Source organism: Mus pahari, chromosome 21 (assembly GCF_900095145.1).
Source record: "Mus pahari chromosome 21, PAHARI_EIJ_v1.1, whole genome shotgun sequence".
Taxonomy (NCBI): Eukaryota; Metazoa; Chordata; class Mammalia; order Rodentia; family Muridae; genus Mus; species Mus pahari.
This window is the reverse complement of record NC_034610.1, coordinates 40,082,941-40,096,116: the sequence shown is the minus strand read 5'-3', so window position 1 is coordinate 40,096,116 and position 13,176 is coordinate 40,082,941. Positions and strand designations below refer to the sequence as shown.

General features: G+C 34.6%; 1 pseudogene; it reads right to left on the bottom strand.

Annotated features, from left to right (window-relative positions):
• Positions 1–1,443: 1,443 nt before the first annotated feature.
• Positions 1,444–10,279, bottom strand: LOC110337972 (annotated as a pseudogene).
• Between the last annotated feature and the right edge of the window lie 2,897 nt (positions 10,280–13,176).

The following is a 13,176-nucleotide window of genomic DNA, read 5'->3' as shown; positions in this document are numbered from 1 at the left end:
ATAGGGAACTTTCGGGATAGCATTTGAAATGTAAATAAAGAAAATAATAATAAATAAAAAAATTAAAAAGTGAGTTTTTTTGTTTTTTTGTTTTTAAAGATCACTCAAAAGATAGAAACTTAAACTGCAAGCATTTTCTATTGCTTATGGTAAAGGAAGCAATGATACAGTTACTATAGTTTATATCAGTCAAAAATGAGACCTTATGTGCACATAGCCTCAAGTCCTAATGGTAAAAAATGGTGCTAGCAATAGCCTATCCACCAAAGTCTAGAGGCATTTGACATGTTGGATTTGGAGGCATATGCCTTTAATCCCAGGACCTAGAAGGCTGAGTTTGGCTGCTGATCTCTGTGAGTTCAGGGGCAGTTTGCTCTACAACCAGTTGAAGGGCAACCAGGCTGTTACATAAAGAAACTCTGTTTAGTGGCTGTATTATTTCCATTTCCATCAGCAACGAAGGAGTGTTCCCCATTCCCAACATTCTTGCCAGCATGTGCTGTCATTTGTGTTTTTGATATTAACTGTTCTTACAGGTACAAGATGGAATCTCAAGTAGTTTTCATTTACATTTCCCTTATGGTTAAGGACACTAAACATTTCTTTAAGTATTTCTGGGCCACTTGGGATTCCTCTGTTGAGAACATCCTATTTGGATCTGTACCTCATTTTGTTTTTTCATTTCAGAGTTTTATTGTGTTGCACTGAAGGAACAGTGGGGCGGCAATATAGTTCTCTCATTCCTTTTTGAAAATCTAAAGTAAATTCTTAATACCTTGACCACTGGATTAGAACATTAAGCATTAATATAACCAGTTTCTTAGGAAACAATGTATTACAAATAGAAGTCCATTTAGAATAGCTTTAAGTTTATTCTTTACAGGTAATTCAGCATGTTTATATCACATATGCTTAAGAATAAAAGCAAGTGTATTACTCTGATGGACGGAGGGAGAGCCCTCTCATGCGATATATAGGGATAATATTCAAGTCGACAGGAAATGAGATTCCACTCTCCTTACTGTTGTCCATGTATAATCATCTACAGTGATAAGTGGGGAACTTATGTGATGTTTCCAATAAGTCAGATACACACTTTCAGTTCACCAGAAGCACCTCATATCTACAGCTAATTTATATTTAGATGGTATTTCAATAAAACCAAGATGAGCCCAACAAGTCCTCTAAACAAAGCTTCCAATGGACTGAAGGCAGTCAGTAATTAATGCAATCACTCATAAGGTTATAGCTGTTCCTTAAGAATGCAAGTTCATGCTGTTAAAACCAAAGGAAATCATTTTATATTAACTCATACGTAATTCCATTTAAATTCTTTATTCAAGTAGAACATACGAAAACAGTCTTTCCACAAGCAAAAAATGTGGAAACATTTAAAAATTAAGAAGTCTTTTTTTTTTTTTTTTTTTTTTTTTAAGTAATTGCTCAGATTCCATGGGCTATTCTTGGAAACAGGACCTTGCTGGATAGAATCCCTTTCTTGGTAGCGTTTTGCATGCACTTAACTGGACCGATTCTGCTATAGAGGTAGTAAAAAAATGCTAGAAGGCAAAAAGCTAGTTTGCACCATCGTACGTTCTGACAGTTGGCTAGAATGTCTGCATTCATGATGGTCATTAGGTCATAGAGGCCAGGGCCTCCCATCAAGGTCTACTCATATACCTCCAAATATGGTATGCCAAAAGGAGCATATTGAGGCCCAATGTAAGTCATTCTGCAGCACAGAAAACATGACACAGAAGAAAGTGTGAATGCAGTACTCTGGAAGCACAAGCGCATTCAGGGTATTACATTGGTCTATAGAGTTCTTGTAATCAGTCTTCAGCTCATCAAATGCTATGATGTGCCAGATGATGAAGAAGCTGAGCACAGTAGTGCACAGCAGTGCCAACATATAGCAGAAGGCCGCGAACAATGTGGCTGGGAGGAGCTCTCGGGCGTGCCGGGGCCAGCGGAGAAAGCCTGATCATCATTTTTTAATTGGATTAGTTGTTTGTTAAAGTGTAGTTTCTTGAGTTCTTTATATATTTTATATATTAGTCCTTGTTAGATGTGGAAATGGTGAAAATCTTTTCCAATTTTGAAGGATGTTGTCTTGTCCTATTGATGGTGTTCTTTGCCTTATCGAAGCTTTCATGTGGTCCCACTAATTGTTGTTGTTTTTTATTAATTTATATTATTAAATTAATTATATATTAATTTATTTATATATCAAATGTTATCCCCTTTCTTGGTTTCCTCTCTAAAAACCTCCTATCCCACCCCCTTACCTTGCTTCTATGAGGGCGCTCCCAACCCACCTACCCATGCCCGCCTCACTGCCCTAGCATTCCTCTACATTGGGACATCAAGCCTTCACAGGACCATGGATCTCCCCTCCTACTGATGCCAGATAAGGCTCCTTCGACTCCTTCAGTCCTTCCTCTAAGTCTTTCATTGGTGTCCCTGTGCTCAGTCCAATGGTTGGCTTGTGAGCCTCCATATCTGTCTTGGTCAGGATCTGACCAAGAACTTCTCAGGATTTAGCTGTTATCAGGTTCCTGTCAGCAAGCACTTCTTGGCATACACAATAGTATGTAGGTTTGGTGTCTGCATATGGAATGGATCCTCAGATGGGGCAGTCTCTGGATGGCCTTTCCTTCAGTCTTTGCTCCACTCTTTATCCCTGTATTTCCCTTAGACAGGAGCAATTTCTGGGTTAAAATTTTGGAGATGAGTTGATGGCCTCATTCCTCAACAAGGAGACCATGCCTAACCTCTGGATGTGGTCTGGACAGGTTCTCCCTCCCCTTTGTGGAGTATTTCAACTAATACCATTACTGTGGAGTCCTGGGAGGCTCTTGGCTTTCCTGGCATCTGGAATGTTTGGTTGCTCCCCTCAGTTCCCCACCCCCCATTTCTACATGGCTCTGCTCAATTTCCAGACCCTCTGTACATCTCCTCCATCTCTTCCTATACCTGATTCTTCCCCCTTTCCCCTCCCCCTCTTCCCTTCCTCCCAAGTCCCTCCCACCCTCTACTTCCCTTGATTATTTTGTTCCCTCATTCTAAGTAGGACAGAAGCATCCACTCTTTGGTTTTCCTTCGTCTTGAGCTTCATGTGATCTGTGCTTATATCATGGGTATTCCACGCTCATTGCCTAGTATCCATTTATAAGTGAGTACATACCAGGTATGTTCTTTTGTGACTGAGTTACCTCACTCAGCATGATTGTTGTTCTTAATGACTATGCTATCTGTGTTCTGTTCCCAATGTTTTCTCCTATTCTAATGAGCTCAAGGCTATTCCCCACTTTCTTCTCTTCTAGGTTCAATATACCTGGTTCTTTGTTGATGTCTTAGATCCAGTTGAACTTGAGTTTTGTTCGAGGTAATAGATATGGATCAATTTGAATTATTCTACATACTGACATCCAGTTAGACCAGAACCATTTGTTGAAGATCCTTTTTTTTCCTCATTGTGTCTTTCTGGTTTCTTTTTCAAAAATCAAATTACATAGGTTTGTAGATTTACTTCTGGGCCTTTGATTAGATGTCATTGATTAATCTGCCTGTTATTATACCAATACTATGTTATTTTTATTACTATAATTCCAATAGTAAACCTTAAAATCATTATATTTCAAAACATATATAGTTTTGAATTTAGGTATGTTCTACTGTTCATTGCTCTGGTATGTATTCTTGTTATAGAATTTTTTTGTAAAAATAAGTCTGGGTAACTGAAAAAAACTCCACAACAGATGGATAACTATTATGTACATCATGGGCAAGGAAGCATCTTATCCATATTTGGGATTGCTACCTTCCTATGACACCTGAAGCTCAACTGTAGACTTATATTTTTCCATTGGCAATTTGTATAGCACCATCACAAACCACTATCAGCATGTATTTTTTTAGTCAAAACCAAGGCAGCTTTAATATACCTTAAGATAAACGTCTAGAAATGCATAACTTTAACAGTATGCTAAGAAACTAATTCTTATATATGTCCCTCATAGATATTTATGCAATGATTGAATATAGTATTATTATAACAACATATTTTCCAGTGTGATAAGTGAAGATCATTTGTCACCAGTTTCACAAAATTATTAAGATATAATTTAATATACAAATATGAGATGAAAATTAAATGGAAACTTACAATGTAAAAGAGAATATTGGAAAACAAGTGTGGTGGTAAACATTCTATAATTTACAGCATTCACAATGCTAAGGGCAGAAAGAAAGAACAGGGAATGAAGAAGGGAATGACTTACCAATTTTTATGTTTGACCCTTTGCTTCTACTGTAATGATTATAATCTATAATTTTGTATCTAAATAATATTTTATTCAAAATGTTTTGTCTGCTTTTGCTTGTTTCTCCTGAGATGACATATAGTGTCAAATTGTTAAATTAGAAAGGTTTCTTTGGCTTGTTGTTGTTGTTGTTGCTGTCTTGTGTTATATATCCAAGACTGGCCTGATTCTTGTCATAGTGATCAGTCTGCCCTTGAATTGCACTGCTCTTCCTGCATGTTCCTCTGTAGCCATCAATTAGATGACATATGTCTTGTAAACTTTATATGACCCAGCACAGGGGAAGGCCAGGGCCAAGTAGTGGGAGTGGGTGGATAGGGGAGCAGGGGCGGGGGTGGGGTATAGGGAACTTTCGGGATAGCATTTGAAATGTAAATAAAGAAAATTAAAAAAAAATGACATATGTGCCACACTATGAGACTTTCATTAACATTTCCATTAAAAATTGTGAATATTGCTTTGATGGTTTGAATGAAAATGCCCCATAGGCTTATAAATTAGAATACTTGGTTCCTAGTTTGTGGTTCTGTTTGGGAAGAATTGGGAGGTGTAGCTTCAGTGCAGTAGCTGGATATAAAATTAACTCAAACAAATCAGTGGCCTTCCTCTACATGAAGGACAGACATGATGAGAAACAAATTAGGGAAACAACACCCTTCACAATAGTCACAAGTAATATAAAATACCTTGGTGTGACTCNNACTAAGGAAGTGAAAGATCTGTATGATAAGAACTTCAAGTCCCTAAAGAAAGAAATTGAAGAAGATCTCAGAAGATGGAAAGATCAAATTCTAAAAGAGCATGACATTCCTAGATAAATCTCTCTGCCTTCAACTTTTGGGTAAGGATAAAATCTCTCAGATACTGCTGCAGCGGAAAGCCTGACTTTATGATGGTCATAGACTCACCCTTTGAAACTATGAGCACAACATTCTCTTTCTTGTACAAGTTACCTTTATCATAGTCTCATTACAGCCATAGAGAAGTAGCTGAGATAAATAAGAACTTGAAAGAAGAAACTACTTTTAGTAAACATTCTCATGAGGGATACAACTGTCACACATTTACACCAAATTCCTTTCCATCTGAAAACTTAACACTTATTCTGCCATAAATGTGTGTTCATTGTCTCTCCTAGTTTGTACTTTAATATGCTTATAGTTTTCATTTTTGCTTAAAATAAATCTTTTAAACATTTATTATCTTTATTATTATTCCATCTTATCTAATTCTGTTCTGGCCTTATGAAAAATTGTTATGAGATATTCCTAAAAGTGATAAATGTATTTACTGAAATAAACTATTTTATTTTTATATTAATGTGATTTGTGTTTTTGTATTACAGGTATGCAGTTCATAGACTTACTCTCTTTGTGCGTCTAAATGAAAATATAGCAGTGTCACTTGTTAAAAAAATTTGCACTTCGTTCTTGAGGAATTACATGCTATTACCACTATTTTCCATAACCTAGATTTTTAATCTTATTGAAATCGTAACCCTGTTATAGAATAATGAAAAGCAATATTTCATTTTTTAATGAATGGGGGAAAACATAGTTAAATGTTAAACATAAAGAAAGAAAAATAGTATTTGATGAATACATTGCATGTGTACATTGTTGGTGAAACATCAACAGGTACAAAATTCTAAACAGCTAATTCTAGAACTGTCTCCATTTTTGAGTTTAATTCATCACTGACTGCCACAAACGTTTATATTTTCACATGAATCAATACAAACATATTTGCAGTGATGTTTAGGGGTTTCTGTGGTTTGTTTTCAGAAAAACTGGGTAAAAGTAATGCTAGAGAGATATTTGTAACTACACTGAGCATCCTTGACTTCTTTGTACTTTCATGCCACATTATCTCAAAAGTTGTTATTTATGATACTCACTTTGATGTGAGATAAATATGGCTTTTTTATGCATAAGATTTATTTTTATTAACTGTGTGCTAAAGATTTATTGAGAGTTATTATGGAAACTAAAACAGTTTTCTTCTTTGACCTGTACATATGACTCTAAGCTTCCATAGCATTGAATCATTGTATAGAAATCCTGAAATAATTTTCATTTGATTACAGTCTATTATTCTTTAATATATAGCTAGATTCAATTGACATTAATTTATTAAAGATCACTGAGCTCTTGTTCATAAATAAAATTGAGTTGTGATTTATTTTTGAATTCTGTATTTTGACTTAGACACTGTCACATTACTGTGTAATAAATTGGAGAGAGTTTCACTTCTGAGCAAGATAAAGTAACTAATCCTTCACTGGTCCACCCACTGCAGCCAAATAGAAAACAAATTAAACAAAGTGACAAACAAACAAAGGTTTCTCAACAATGTACCATAGACCATAGCAAGATTCTGATGGAAAGGAAAAAGTCCTGGCACTCTTTCTGTATGAGCTCTCTAGTTCTTTCTTTGTTTGATTTTTAGTTCTTTTGTTTTTGTATTAGGAGAAGCAATCACCTCACAAGCATGAGAAAATACAAACTACAGTCTAAGATGTTTGGAATTTGTAAAGTGTGTTTCAAAGAAGAGAAAATTATTAAAAAAAAAAAGAAAACTACACATTTACTTGAAAATCTTATTAAATAATACACTGAAAACACAAGCTATTTATATTTTGGTAAATATGCACCAGGCCGTGTAAGAAAACCTATCAGAAATCTCTAAGATAAATAATTCTAAAATAAAACATGCACCTAAGCAATATTTGAAATACTGCCTGCTGAGGGAACTATACCTTACCTAATACCCGAGGTATCTGGTAAACGGACCTGATATGTGCATCTTGATGGGGAGATCATTGCAGATTTAAAGTAGATGCCTGGTGATGGCTACTTGTGACTTCTATAATAAAGGACAAAAATAGTCTACTAAAAAACCCAAAGCATATTAAATAACTTGACTGACTAAAACCATAGATTTCCATAAACACTAATCTGAAGCAAGTCCTAGATATAGACTAATGTAAAAATGTCAGTACATCCCCATCCAAATAAAAATAACTAGACATGCAATGAAGCAGGAAATGTAAGCAGTAAATAAAAGAATATAAATCTCAGAAGTGTAAGAGACAGAAGAATGGGTACAAACTTTATCGCAACAATTTAAAGAGCTCAAAGTTTCAATCCATAATTTCAAATCTTGCTCTGAGTTTCAGTAGTCTACAATAGGTATTGGCACAAGGACAGATAAACAGATGACTTCTAGAGAGTAGAGAATTCAGATATATGACTGCATGTAATGGAAAATTGATTTTTAAAATTTCTATTGCAGTAAGAACTGTTAACATGAAAGCTGCTGCCTTATTTATAAGTGTATAAAACACTACAGTTGACAGAGCTGCCTTATTACAGCCTAGATCCATTTAGTTTATCTATCTGCTGAACTGAAACATTGCACCCATTGATTAGTAATACTTCATTTTGTTCATTGAATTAGTTATTTTACATAATTTATATGAGGAGATTTAGATCAAATCCATTATTCTGTGACTACTCTACATAATTAGAATTATTTGCTCAAGGTTAATCCAAATTGCTGAATGTTGTATACTTCCCACTTTTAACTTTTGTATACTATTTTAAATTGACAAACACACTGTACTCTTGTCATATTTTTCTGTAATAGACATTTAGTTGCATCCTATATCTTGTCTCTTGACTTGTACTTCAATAACCATGGGAGAGTTAAGACTATTTGGCATCTTAATTTCTGAATTTTTCAGATGATTGCTCCAGTAGAGAGTCATAAGACAAACATCTCTTTCATTTTTGAGGAGCTCTCATATTTCTTAGGATAACAAATGTATTATTTCACTCTCAGCAGCAATATGCAAAAACATTTCCACCATCTCTACATCATCCCTGGCAGATCTTGGATTTTGTGTGTTTGTGTGTGTTTGTTTGTTTTGTCCTGGTGTACTTTTTTGTTTTGGTGGGTTTTATCTTCTATGTTCCGTTAACTGTCATTCCACTGAGTAGTTATCATGCTGGTGAACAGGTTAAAATTGTCCTGTCTTCAAGAAAGGTATACAACCATGTAGCAAATGGATAAAGGGAATGCCAACATTAATGTTACTAGTACTTGGGAAGTGAAAAATGAAATTTACAAAATAGCAATTTATTTTGAAAACAGATTCTAAATAGTAATCAACAAAGCCTTGTAAAAATGACATGGGAGAGAATGATGCTTATTATATGACGTTTTGAAATGGCTCATAGGTGAAGATTTACCAAAATAGGATCAAAGATAAGCTTGCACACACATGTATACATGGATATTTTCAAATGTGATAAAATTAAGAATACTCTATAGAAAGAAGTTTATGTAACTTTTGGGTATCTGAATTTCTTTCTTAAGCAAGGTATTATTTTTAATTAACTATTTTATTTACTTCACATCTTATCAGCCCCCTTTCTTCTCCAAGTCTTACTCTCACAGCTTTCCTCCCATTTCCCCTCTACTTTTCCTCTGAGAAGGTGAAATTCCCTCTCCCCCATATCACCCTTGCGGCCTCCCTTCCCCATCCCTGTACCCTAGCAAATCACATCAATGCAGGACTTAGTGCACCCTCTCTCACTGGGGCCATACAAGGTGTCCCTGATAGTGCAATGGGATACACAGGCAGGCAACAAATTAAGGGAAAGCCCCCACTCCAGTTATTGGGAGACCAATATGAAGAACAAGCTGCATATCTTCTACATATGTCCTAGGGGTGTGGCGAGTTAGGTCCAGGCCATGCTCTCACTTTGGTTGCTGGTTCAGTCTATGGGAGACTCCAAGGCTCCAGAATATTTGACTCTGTTGTTCTTCCTGTGAACTCCTTATCCTATTTGGTTCCCTCAGTCTTTGCCCTCCAACTCTTCCATAGGACTCTTTGAGCTCCATCTAATGCTTGGCTATGGGTCTCTGCATCTGTTTTCACTGGCTGCTGGGCATAGACTCTTGGAGTTAAATTATGCTAGGCTTCTGTCTGCAAGCATAACTACCTACAACAATAGAAAGATTTTTGCTCATTGCTGGGAACCATGTGTTAAGTATGAAAACTATGTAATATAAATGTGGAAGTATAGTATTCTGAATATTATGAAAATTAAATACATTACTGGTGGAGATTAGACTGGGGTAAATCCTGATTATTCTTTATTCTTAGAAAGAGTGCATTTTATCATAGACTAATGATTTTTCAGTGGCTATTTAAAGATAAATAAATGTTAAACAAGTTTTTTTTCTTTTTAAAAGGGATTATTGCATATGAGAAAGTAATTTGTTTCTATAGAACATTAAATAATTTACAAGGCAAATATATGGATTAAGCAATCAGAATGGGGCACTCCTGCTTTGTATCATCCATTTTCTCTGTCGATTGCTGTCTACTAATCTATGAGTATTTCATAAATCTATAACATCTAAAATCTTCTATTTCACATTAGCTTTACTTTTATCCGATATCAATGAAGATACCTTAATTTAATAAAAGGGATTTTTTTCACCTGTGAATATGATAGTCTTGTTAGTCTCCACAGTGCAGAGCCTGAATTTAAACTAGTGTTATTGAATGAGTTACTTCTGAACAATGTAAGAAGCACATGGTTCTAACTGAGCTGCTTGGAGCTTAGGCTTACTCTCAGCTCTCTTCACGTTTCTGATGATTAGGATAAAAGAGAAAACTGTGCTTTATCCTTGGCGAACCTGAGTCTACCAGGGCAACATCACACCCTCCATTTTCTTTAGCCATTTGCTCTTTTTAGGTTTGGCTCTAGTGTGCCAGCTGTTCAGCAGGTGTTACCTTCATGACAAGGATCAGTATCCTTTCTGACCACCTCTTCACACTTTCCCGTTGGTTTTGGTAGGCACAGAACTCCCTGAAGTTTTACTTCAGTCTTTCCTTGTACACCAAAGATTTTGTCAACAGGAACATGAGGCAGTTCCATGCTTACTGTGAGGCAAGATGGAGATCTACATTAAAATATAAACTTTACAATATTATATAGCAATCCTCAAGATAGACTAGCATAAATATAAGAATTATATCAAATATCATTGAAAAATTATTTTCTATATTCTTTTTTGAAAGGGGTTGAGCCAGACTCTCACATCCTAGACAGAGCTTCAGTTTTATTGTAACTGAGAGTGATCATTCTGTCTCCACTTTTGGAGTATAAAGAAAATAATAATAATAATAATAATAATAATAATAATAATAACAAGAACAAAAAGGATTACAGAAATACACTATCACTCACAGTTGTTTGAAGATAACCCTTCTGATTCTTTTCCAACACATTACTTGTTAATAATGTTTGAACCACAAACTGCTGCCTTTTTACATGATTGTTCATAATGCTACTTTCCAGCTCTTCCTCAACTAGTCACTACTTCTTTCATGAAAATCAACTTCAGTTACAGTTAGATAAAACAAATAAAGATGTACTCGTAAAGTGTGGTTCTCTTTGAATGCCATACATTAAAAAAAAAAAACTACATTACTCTTACTCAATACTTTCAAATTATTAAGAAAATGGATTAATTTAAAACTCTTTTTAGGAGGTCAGTAGTATACCCAACCAAGCAAGTTAGTTTTGAATACACTAAAAAAATAAAAGGTAATTGTAGAGCAGTAGTCAAATAGAAGCGAATCACCTCAATGTAATAAACTATGTTCAATAGCACATAAAACACTCATTCCCAATGATTAAGTAGGTAGTGTTTCTGACAAGGAAGAACATTTCCCCAAATGTGACTGATACATGTATCAACAGAAAAAAAGAAAAAAAAAAAAAAAAGGACATGATCATCAGAGCAGAACAGACATTTTACATTTTATCAGTCTTCCAAGGTAAAAGCTATCAAAGAATAAGATGTTGAATGAATGGGACTGAAGCCATTAAAGGCTATAAAATAAGTTGGTAATTGATATAACAACCAAAGTACTATCAAGAACAAGACAATATACACACTCTTCATTTCTGTTCAGCATAAAAAGAAATCAGGAACAAGAAGGAATAAGAAACAAAAAGAAAAACACTAAAATTGTAAGGATGAAGTTGATTTGTCACTTTTTGTTGAGGGTGTGCTTTATATAAAAATATCCTGGAAGATTCCAACCAAAGCATTGTTTCAAGAAACAAATGAGTGCAGTATCTTTACAGTACCCAACATTAATGCATAAAATAATCTAGAGTATTTCTATGTTTTGAAAATGACCCAGTAAAAAAGAAGTTAAAATAATTAATTTGGAAAATAACTATAATAATATCAGCATCATTTACTATGTCCTTTAAAATGCTTGAAAGGAAATACAGTATTAAGGAAGTAAAAGGCATATGTATAGCATATAGCACTGTATAGCACTGATGAGGTACTGATTGAAAGTAAAAATTACTGCAGTAATGTGGCTGTAATGAAATAAGCATCTTCATGGTTTAAGAAACCTTATCCTTATAATGGCTTTGAAGTAAGCAAGCAGTGTTTATTAGTAACATTGGCTCATATAAACTATTATTGAAATAAACATGTCTTAAATATATACTTAAGTGCAAACACACATGTGCACAAAGACACATAAACACATTAGAGTTATAATCTTACATAAAGTGGAAGATATGAGATGAATTATCAGGAAATTAGAGAGGTAAGATGGACTCAGGACTATTCAGGTAACAATACCTTTCCTTGGCAAGGAATACAATATATTACTGTTTGAGATTTATTTTAAGTTCTATTTTTTTTCTGCTTTCAACTCTGGAGGGCAAATATTTCAAAGATTATACTTTTATATTTAACACAGTACCTTGATACACTGTTCTTCTGATCATTTTTTTACTAACAAAGTTGTTGAAAATATATTGTACATTATCTAGAAACGTTTGATTTTTTTTTACCAGATGATGTAAAATTTTATTTTGTAATACTTGAGCTAAAGCAAAACATAAGGTGTGTCCTTAAGATATACTAAAATTAAAAATACTAAGTACAGTGGAAAACAAAAGAATACACTTTCTTCTCAGCACACCATGGTACCTTTTCCAAAACTGAGCATATAATTGGTCGCAAATCAGGCCTCAACAGATACAAGAAGATTGAAATAATCCCATGCATCCTATCAGATCACCACAAACTAAGGCTGGTCTTCAATAATAACAAAAGTAACAGAAAGCCCACATACACATGGAAGGTAAACAACGCTCTACTCATTGATAACTTGGTCAAGGAAGAAATAAAGAAAGAAATTAAGGACATTTTAGAATTTAATGAAAATGAAGGTACATCGTAACAAAACATATGGGACACAATGAAAGCATTGCTAAGAGGAAAACTCATAGCTCTAAGTGACTTCAAAACAAAACTGGGGAGAGCATATTCTAATAACTTGACAGAACACATGAAAGTTCTAAAACAAAATGAAAGAAATACACCCAAGTATAGTAGACAGCAGGAAATAATCAAGCTCAGGGTTGAAATCAACCAAGTGGAAACAAAAAGAACTATAGAAAGAACCAAACCAGGAGCTGGTTCTTTGAGAAAATCAACAAGATAGACAAACCCTTAGCCAGATTATCCAGAGGGCACAGAAACAGTATCCAATTCAACAAAATCAGAAATGAAATGGGAGACGTAACAACAGAAACTGAGGAAATTAAAAAAAAAGTCATCAGATCCTACTACAAAATCCTATACTCCACAAAACTGTAAATCTGGATGAAGCTAACAATGTTCTACATAGATGCCAGGTACCAAAGTTAAATCAAGATCAGATAAACCATCTCTACATTCCCATGACCCCTAAAGATATAGCAGCAGTCATTAAAATTTTCCCAACCAAACAAAA